The sequence below is a fragment of the Alexandromys fortis genome, unplaced genomic scaffold, assembly GCF_014885135.2.
Source record: "Alexandromys fortis isolate MF-2015 unplaced genomic scaffold, M_Fortis_MF-2015_v1.1 scaffold_125, whole genome shotgun sequence".
Classification (NCBI taxonomy): domain Eukaryota; kingdom Metazoa; phylum Chordata; class Mammalia; order Rodentia; family Cricetidae; genus Alexandromys; species Alexandromys fortis.
In genome coordinates, this window is record NW_026068026.1 from 1,724,215 (window position 1) to 1,730,436 (window position 6,222).

The 6,222-nt window shown below is 38.2% G+C and overlaps 1 pseudogene; it reads left to right on the forward strand.

Moving 5' to 3' along the window:
• The first annotated feature begins 4,467 nt into the window (after positions 1-4,467).
• Positions 4,468-5,845, forward strand: LOC126514751 (protein SREK1IP1-like; annotated as a pseudogene).
• The last annotated feature ends 377 nt before the right edge of the window (positions 5,846-6,222 follow it).

Consider the following 6,222-nt stretch of genomic DNA (forward strand, 5'->3'; position numbering starts at 1 on the left):
CTTCATCCCTTGATCCCATCCCACGTCGCTGGGCACCCTCTCGGTTTACTGGCCCCAAAGGAAGGTTCCTCCTTGCTCATAGCTCCGCTCCTTGTATATTTAGGACAAATTGAACTTCCTCTGCTCATCTTCAACAAAAGTACCATGTTAAAAATCTACTTTGCAGCTATTGTTTCCCCATCTTTATCTGTGGAAGAGTCCGGGTTCTCTCCATTATTGAGGACTTAGAACACTGATCCTCCATAATGATCAGCTTTAATATCAAGGATGATACATTGTGTAGCTCACAACCACCTGTCACGTGAGCTCCAGGGGATCAAATTCTTCTGAAGGCTCTTGCACTCACATGGACACAGTCATCCCTGTGCACACATACACATATAATTAAAATAATCAAAATATCTTAAAAAACAGGAGAAAAACAGAGAATTTTTTTTTGAGCAGGACACTTAGGCATCAGAGATCTCTACGTTATGAACCTGGGGCTCTCTGGTTTGAGTGACTGTAGTAGAAATGCAAATGGATGGTTTTCTGCCTTAACTGAATTTTCATGTGTTTCAAAATATTGTCAGAAGTGAACTTCTATTGGTCTAAAACAAGAATCATCAAACTGACCTGAGGGTCAAATTACCTTCAAGTTTTTTAAATAAACTTTTACCCATCTGTTTAAATATCACAAGCCGATGGTTTTCTAACACAGCAGGAAGGATGGGAGACACTCATGGTTTGGAAGCTTGTGACTGTCAACCTGACGACTCCACCAGTTCTTTATCAAGAACTGCACATACGTCTTCTAAGGTAATGGGAATATGCCATTCTCATTGCCAATGAATAGTTTCAGAAAAGGCCCATGAGCAGTGACCGCCAGTGAGATATAAAGCAGAGACTATTCTAGGACTTTGGGGAAATGTTTTCTGCCTTAAAGAGGAACACCCTATTTTGTCACCCTGCCCCCCACCTCCACCCCATGAGTACTGTGTCTTGATGCAAAGAGAGCAGGAAATGTGGGAAGGGCCTGGTTGGTGTCTGAGCCATTAAATCATCCTACTTGGAAGCTGCTCTTCCTCAAAACTTTCTGTTTTGTGAGATAATAAATGTTCCTTGTTGAAATGATCATTTTGAGTTTCTCTTGCAAGTAGCTGAAGGTCTCCTAACAGAAGCACCACCCTGCCTTCACCTGTAAGCCCTGCAGAAGATCTAGACATTACCTCATTTTTCTCCTCCTGTCCAGAGAGCTGGCTTATGTAAGACGACCCCAAAATGCATCGAACCATGTCTGTTGCAATTTCTATCTCTGCCTTCATCTTCTATTTTCTGGAGACTTCTAGAACATCTGTGTCACTGAGGAATGGAGGGATTTGGTCTAGATTCCTTAAGATGTCTCTAAGATGCATTTTTAAAAAACAAGGATTTAAAAAGAGAGGTTTGAGTTTAAATGTAGACATCAAATACATCTGCTCTTATAGTTTCTATAATCTTTTAATACAGTTATGGATTTCATTTATATGTTTTGAATATTTTATTCTTCTCTGCAGGTGATAGCATTAAATTGTGATGGCTGCTAGATGTATAAAGTGATTATTTCATTTTGTCTTACTAATACTTACTGAGTGAAGCATTTTATGTGCTATCCCAAAGTAGTGACTTAAATTGAATTTAGTAAACCCAGTAACTTAAACTCCTTTGATTTACCACCTAATCTACATAAATCAAGGTTCCTCTGAGAACTAATTGGAGAACTGTTTTCCCATTTGAAATTGAAACAGGTAGTTTTGCAGTGCAACCCCCATTTCATAATAAAATTCTCACTGGCAAATTCTGTTCCAGTATGTAATTGTGATAGTCCTGAAGGTGCTTTTAATTTTGTTAGGGGAAAATTGTCCATGCTACTGGAAGCAAAAACCATAAAATAAAGTAGAATTCCCAATGCACAAAAAAAAACTTGGGTCTTATTGTTTATGTCACTATATTTTGTCTGTTTAATCTTTTACAAAGTTTCTTTTTGCTTCTTAGGGGAAAAAGACAGAAAGCGACATACTTTCAAGAGATTTTTGAAGCAGGTGGTAAATGCAAGGTAATGAGCATTTTTAGAAATGTGTTGTTACCATGAAAATGTTCTTTTTAAAAATCATTTCACTTGAATACTAATTTTGTCCATTCCCCAGTCTGGTTTTAGCAGTAGAAGAATAGAAGTTACAATATCATATTCTTACTCTCCTCCTGAGATTAAACACGCAAGTTCTACACAACAATAACACCGATATATTATGTTGTTATTACCATTATCTTGCGGGAAACTAAAAAGGGGGAAAACTATCCAAAGCAACCTGGTTCATAAGAGCGTTATAGAGAAACCTATAATAGTGGTCTGTTTGACTAGATGACAGCCCTACAATAGCTACTCAAGCTGCTAAGAAAAAAGTTAAAGGTAAAAATATAGGGCGTTGATCATCATCAACAACAATTTCTTAGAAATGTCTATAAAATGTTGGAAAAGTGAGCCTCAAGGAGAATTTATAACCAATTCTCCACTAATCCTCCTGTCTAATTAAATAAAACCATTCAGTATCATCATGTCTTGGACTGGAAAGATGCTCAGTGGTTAAGAGTGTGTACCAGTTGCATATGAGTTTACATTGGGCTCCCAGCACCCAGCACACAAGGGCTTGTAACTCCAGTCTTGAGGTATTTGATGCCCTCTTCTGGCATTCGTGAACATTGCACTCACATGCACATGTGCATGCGTGCGTGCGTGCGTATACACATGCACATGCGCGTGCACACACACACACCACATGCATACCACACTACACATATATGCACACAAACACATTCACACACACAAATACATATGTACACACATTTTTTTTAAAGAAAAAAAAAGAAGAGATAGGATCCCTTTATTCAAAGCATGTAGATTAAATTTCACTGAACTAAAGAAATAAAGTCCCCAACTGAGTCTGAGCTCAATCTTAGCAGTAATTCCAGACATGCATTACTAAAATGATAGGTAGGGATATTTTCAGGATGGAAAATTAAAAATAAACTAAACTTCTCTCATTCTCTCTTTCAGCATTTTTGGGCTTTTAAATTCTAAGAACCACCCACCTAGCTCTTTGACTTTCTAATAATTTTTAACTATTTAGTTCTTATTTACGTGGTGTCTAAATTGCTTTTCCTATATATATACTTTTAAATGCCTCAGCTTTTGCTTGCTGTAAAAATAATTTGTAGTATGTGTGCATTGTGTATGTACATGTATACACAGAGGGTCCACATGTTTGGGGACACATACTTGTGTATAGAGGCCTGAGGTTGAAGCCAGGTATCTCAAGATTGCTCTCTTTCCATTTATTATGTCAGAACCTCTCCTGAACCCACAGCTGGGTCTTCTGGCTAGTCTGTGCAGCCAGTTAGCTCTAAGGATTCCCTTGTCTACCCCTCAAGCACTGGAATTGCCAGTGAGCTCTCATGTGCACCCAGTTTTTACTGGATTCTGGGGATCAGAGAACTCTGGTTTTCAGGCTTACACAGCAAGCAATTTACCCACCTCACCATCTTCCCACCCCACCCCAACTCACAGTTTTTATATATGCCTTCTTTTACCCTTCATAGAAAACCTAAAGGGATTACATACAAACCTGATTATGTCACAAGCCAGTATTGCCTGTTTTTCTCATTGATTTTATGAGTATGACAAAACAGCCCTCAAGATCAACAAAACCTGAACCATTTGATGTAGGTCCTTGTTCAATCTGGACTCAAGTCATTTCCATTTTTCTCTTGATTTTTCCATAATAGTGACATTCTCTTAAAATTCCCCAAATATATTGAAACTATTTCTGTTTGCATATTTTTATGCTTTTATAAATATTCTATTTTTTATAATGTTCTGAATGTTTCCCCACCACACGTCAATGGTCAAACTATGACTTCTACTCTATCTTTCAGGTGTGTGTGTGTGTAGGGTCTCAGGTTGGACTCTAACTTGCTATGTAGCTCAGGATGACGTTTATTTAGATCCTAATCCCTATACCTCAGCCTTCTAAGTACTGGAGTTACGGGTCTGTGTCAGCACACCTGTCTTCAGTTAGAAAGTCGATTACTCAATTTAATTTCTTGGGCAGGGTATTTAAGATGACACCATTCTTAGTTTTAAGGTCCAAATGTAGTGTATCCAGTTTAAAAACAAATGGTATTAGATGTGAGATTCCCTTCTGAATTCTGTGAATGCCATTGGTTAATAAAGAAAGTCTTAGTCCTGTGATAGGGTAGAGTAGAGCTAGGTGAGGAAAACTAAACAGAATGCTGGGAGAAGGAAGATGGAGTCAGGAGAAGCCATGTAGCCCCAGGCGAGACAGACACCAGAACTTTATCTGGTAAGCCACAGCCTCGTGGCAATATACAGATTAATAGAAATGGGTTCAATTAAGATATGAGTTAGCCAAAAGAAGCTAGAGCTAGTTCCGCGAACCCCGGGAGCGCATCTGGCCTTCCCCCGCCGTGTGCTATAGTTGTGGGGACCGGGTGGGAGAGATCTCTCCGATAGTGCGTTATCCTCGCAACGGACCTGACCCTAACGCGATCTCGAAAGCTCAGGACTCCGCTCAGCTGCCTCATGGCAGTCCCAGGTTGCAACAAGGACAATGTCCGAGCAGGCTGCAAAAAATGTGGCTACCCTGGTCATCTGACTTTTGAGTGCCGCAATTTTCTCCGCGTTGACCCCAAAAGGGACATTGTGTTGGACGTCAGTAGCACAAGTAGTGAGGACAGCGATGAAGAAAATGAAGAACTGAACAAATTGCAGGCTCTGCAAGAGAAAAGAATAAATGAAGAAGAGGAGAAGAAAAAGGAAAAAAGCAAGGAGAAAATTAAATTGAAGAAAAAGAGGAAAAGGTCTTATTCCAGCTCCACCGAAGAGGACTCTTCAAAGCAAAAGAAACAGAAGTATCAGAAAAAAGAAAAAAAGAACAAATCAAAAAAAGGAAAACATCACAAAAAGAAAAAAAGAAGAGAAAAAAGGAAAAACGTTCTTCCCCTAACCGTTCTGAATTCACCAAAAAGTAACCGAATCTCTGGCCTCTCTCAGGAAATTGAAGAATTCAGTATTTTTAATTATTGTACCTTCCTTGGAATCACTATATAATAACGCTTTGCAGCATATCCCAGCCTCTTCCGTAAAGACATTTTTCACATGTTGGGACCCTTATCTCTCTGCCCATTGGTATTAAATCCATCTTGTTAATTGACAGAAGTGCCTCAAGTATAGATATTTGCACAAGCAAAGCACATCATTTTGGGTATTTGTGTTTCTCCATGTTAGGCTAGCATTGTCACTTCCTAAGTTAACTGCTACATGGCTTTACCACAGTCAAACCAAGTAATCTACACAGCAGCTACTAAGTGGCGTCCTTCCAGTGACGTTCTGGGTTGGTGGTAGTGGTTTGCTCTTGATACTGAGGCGTTTAATAGCTTTATTATCTACTGTGTAATGTATAAAGATAGTGAAGTTCTTCACTGTTGTTTTTAAATCTCTCGACTTTTTAAATAATATCATTGAAGATAAAACTGCTTTACTGATCTTATGTTTTTAAACGAATGGGATCTATAAGATAATAATGAAAGTATTTGTAACAGGTGTCAATGTTTTATGAAATGCATGTTCCTAGCACATGCCTCCCGTGTTTTTATAACAATTAAAATATCCCCCTTTTAAAGAGAATCACTTAGCTTACTAGAAAGTCTGGCAGGGAGTTTCTGTGCTGGTCAGGACTATTAGGTTGATACACACATGTGCCATATTGGCATGTCTTACGGTGATACCTCAAATACAGAACTTTTTGCGTGGAAACAGCAAAATCATCATTAAAGCTGATTTTTATTCTAAAAAAAAAAGAAGCTAGAGCTAATGGGCCAAGCAGTAATTTAATTAGTACAGTTTATATGTGATTATTTTGTGAGTCTAGGTAACTGGGAAAGAAACAAGTGGCCTCCTATTACAGGTATTCATTTTTATTTACTCTGGAAATGAAATATTGACATTATTTAGTTGTTTCTTCCTTGATAAAATATTATTGCTAAATACATATAACTTTGCCAGATAAAAAATTGCTACAGATGAGGACATTTTAGGAAAATATTTTAGTTCTTTAAACATCTTTTTGTGGAGAATTGCATATGCACAAAAATGTGTAAATCTGAAGTTGTGAGTTCAATAAAATT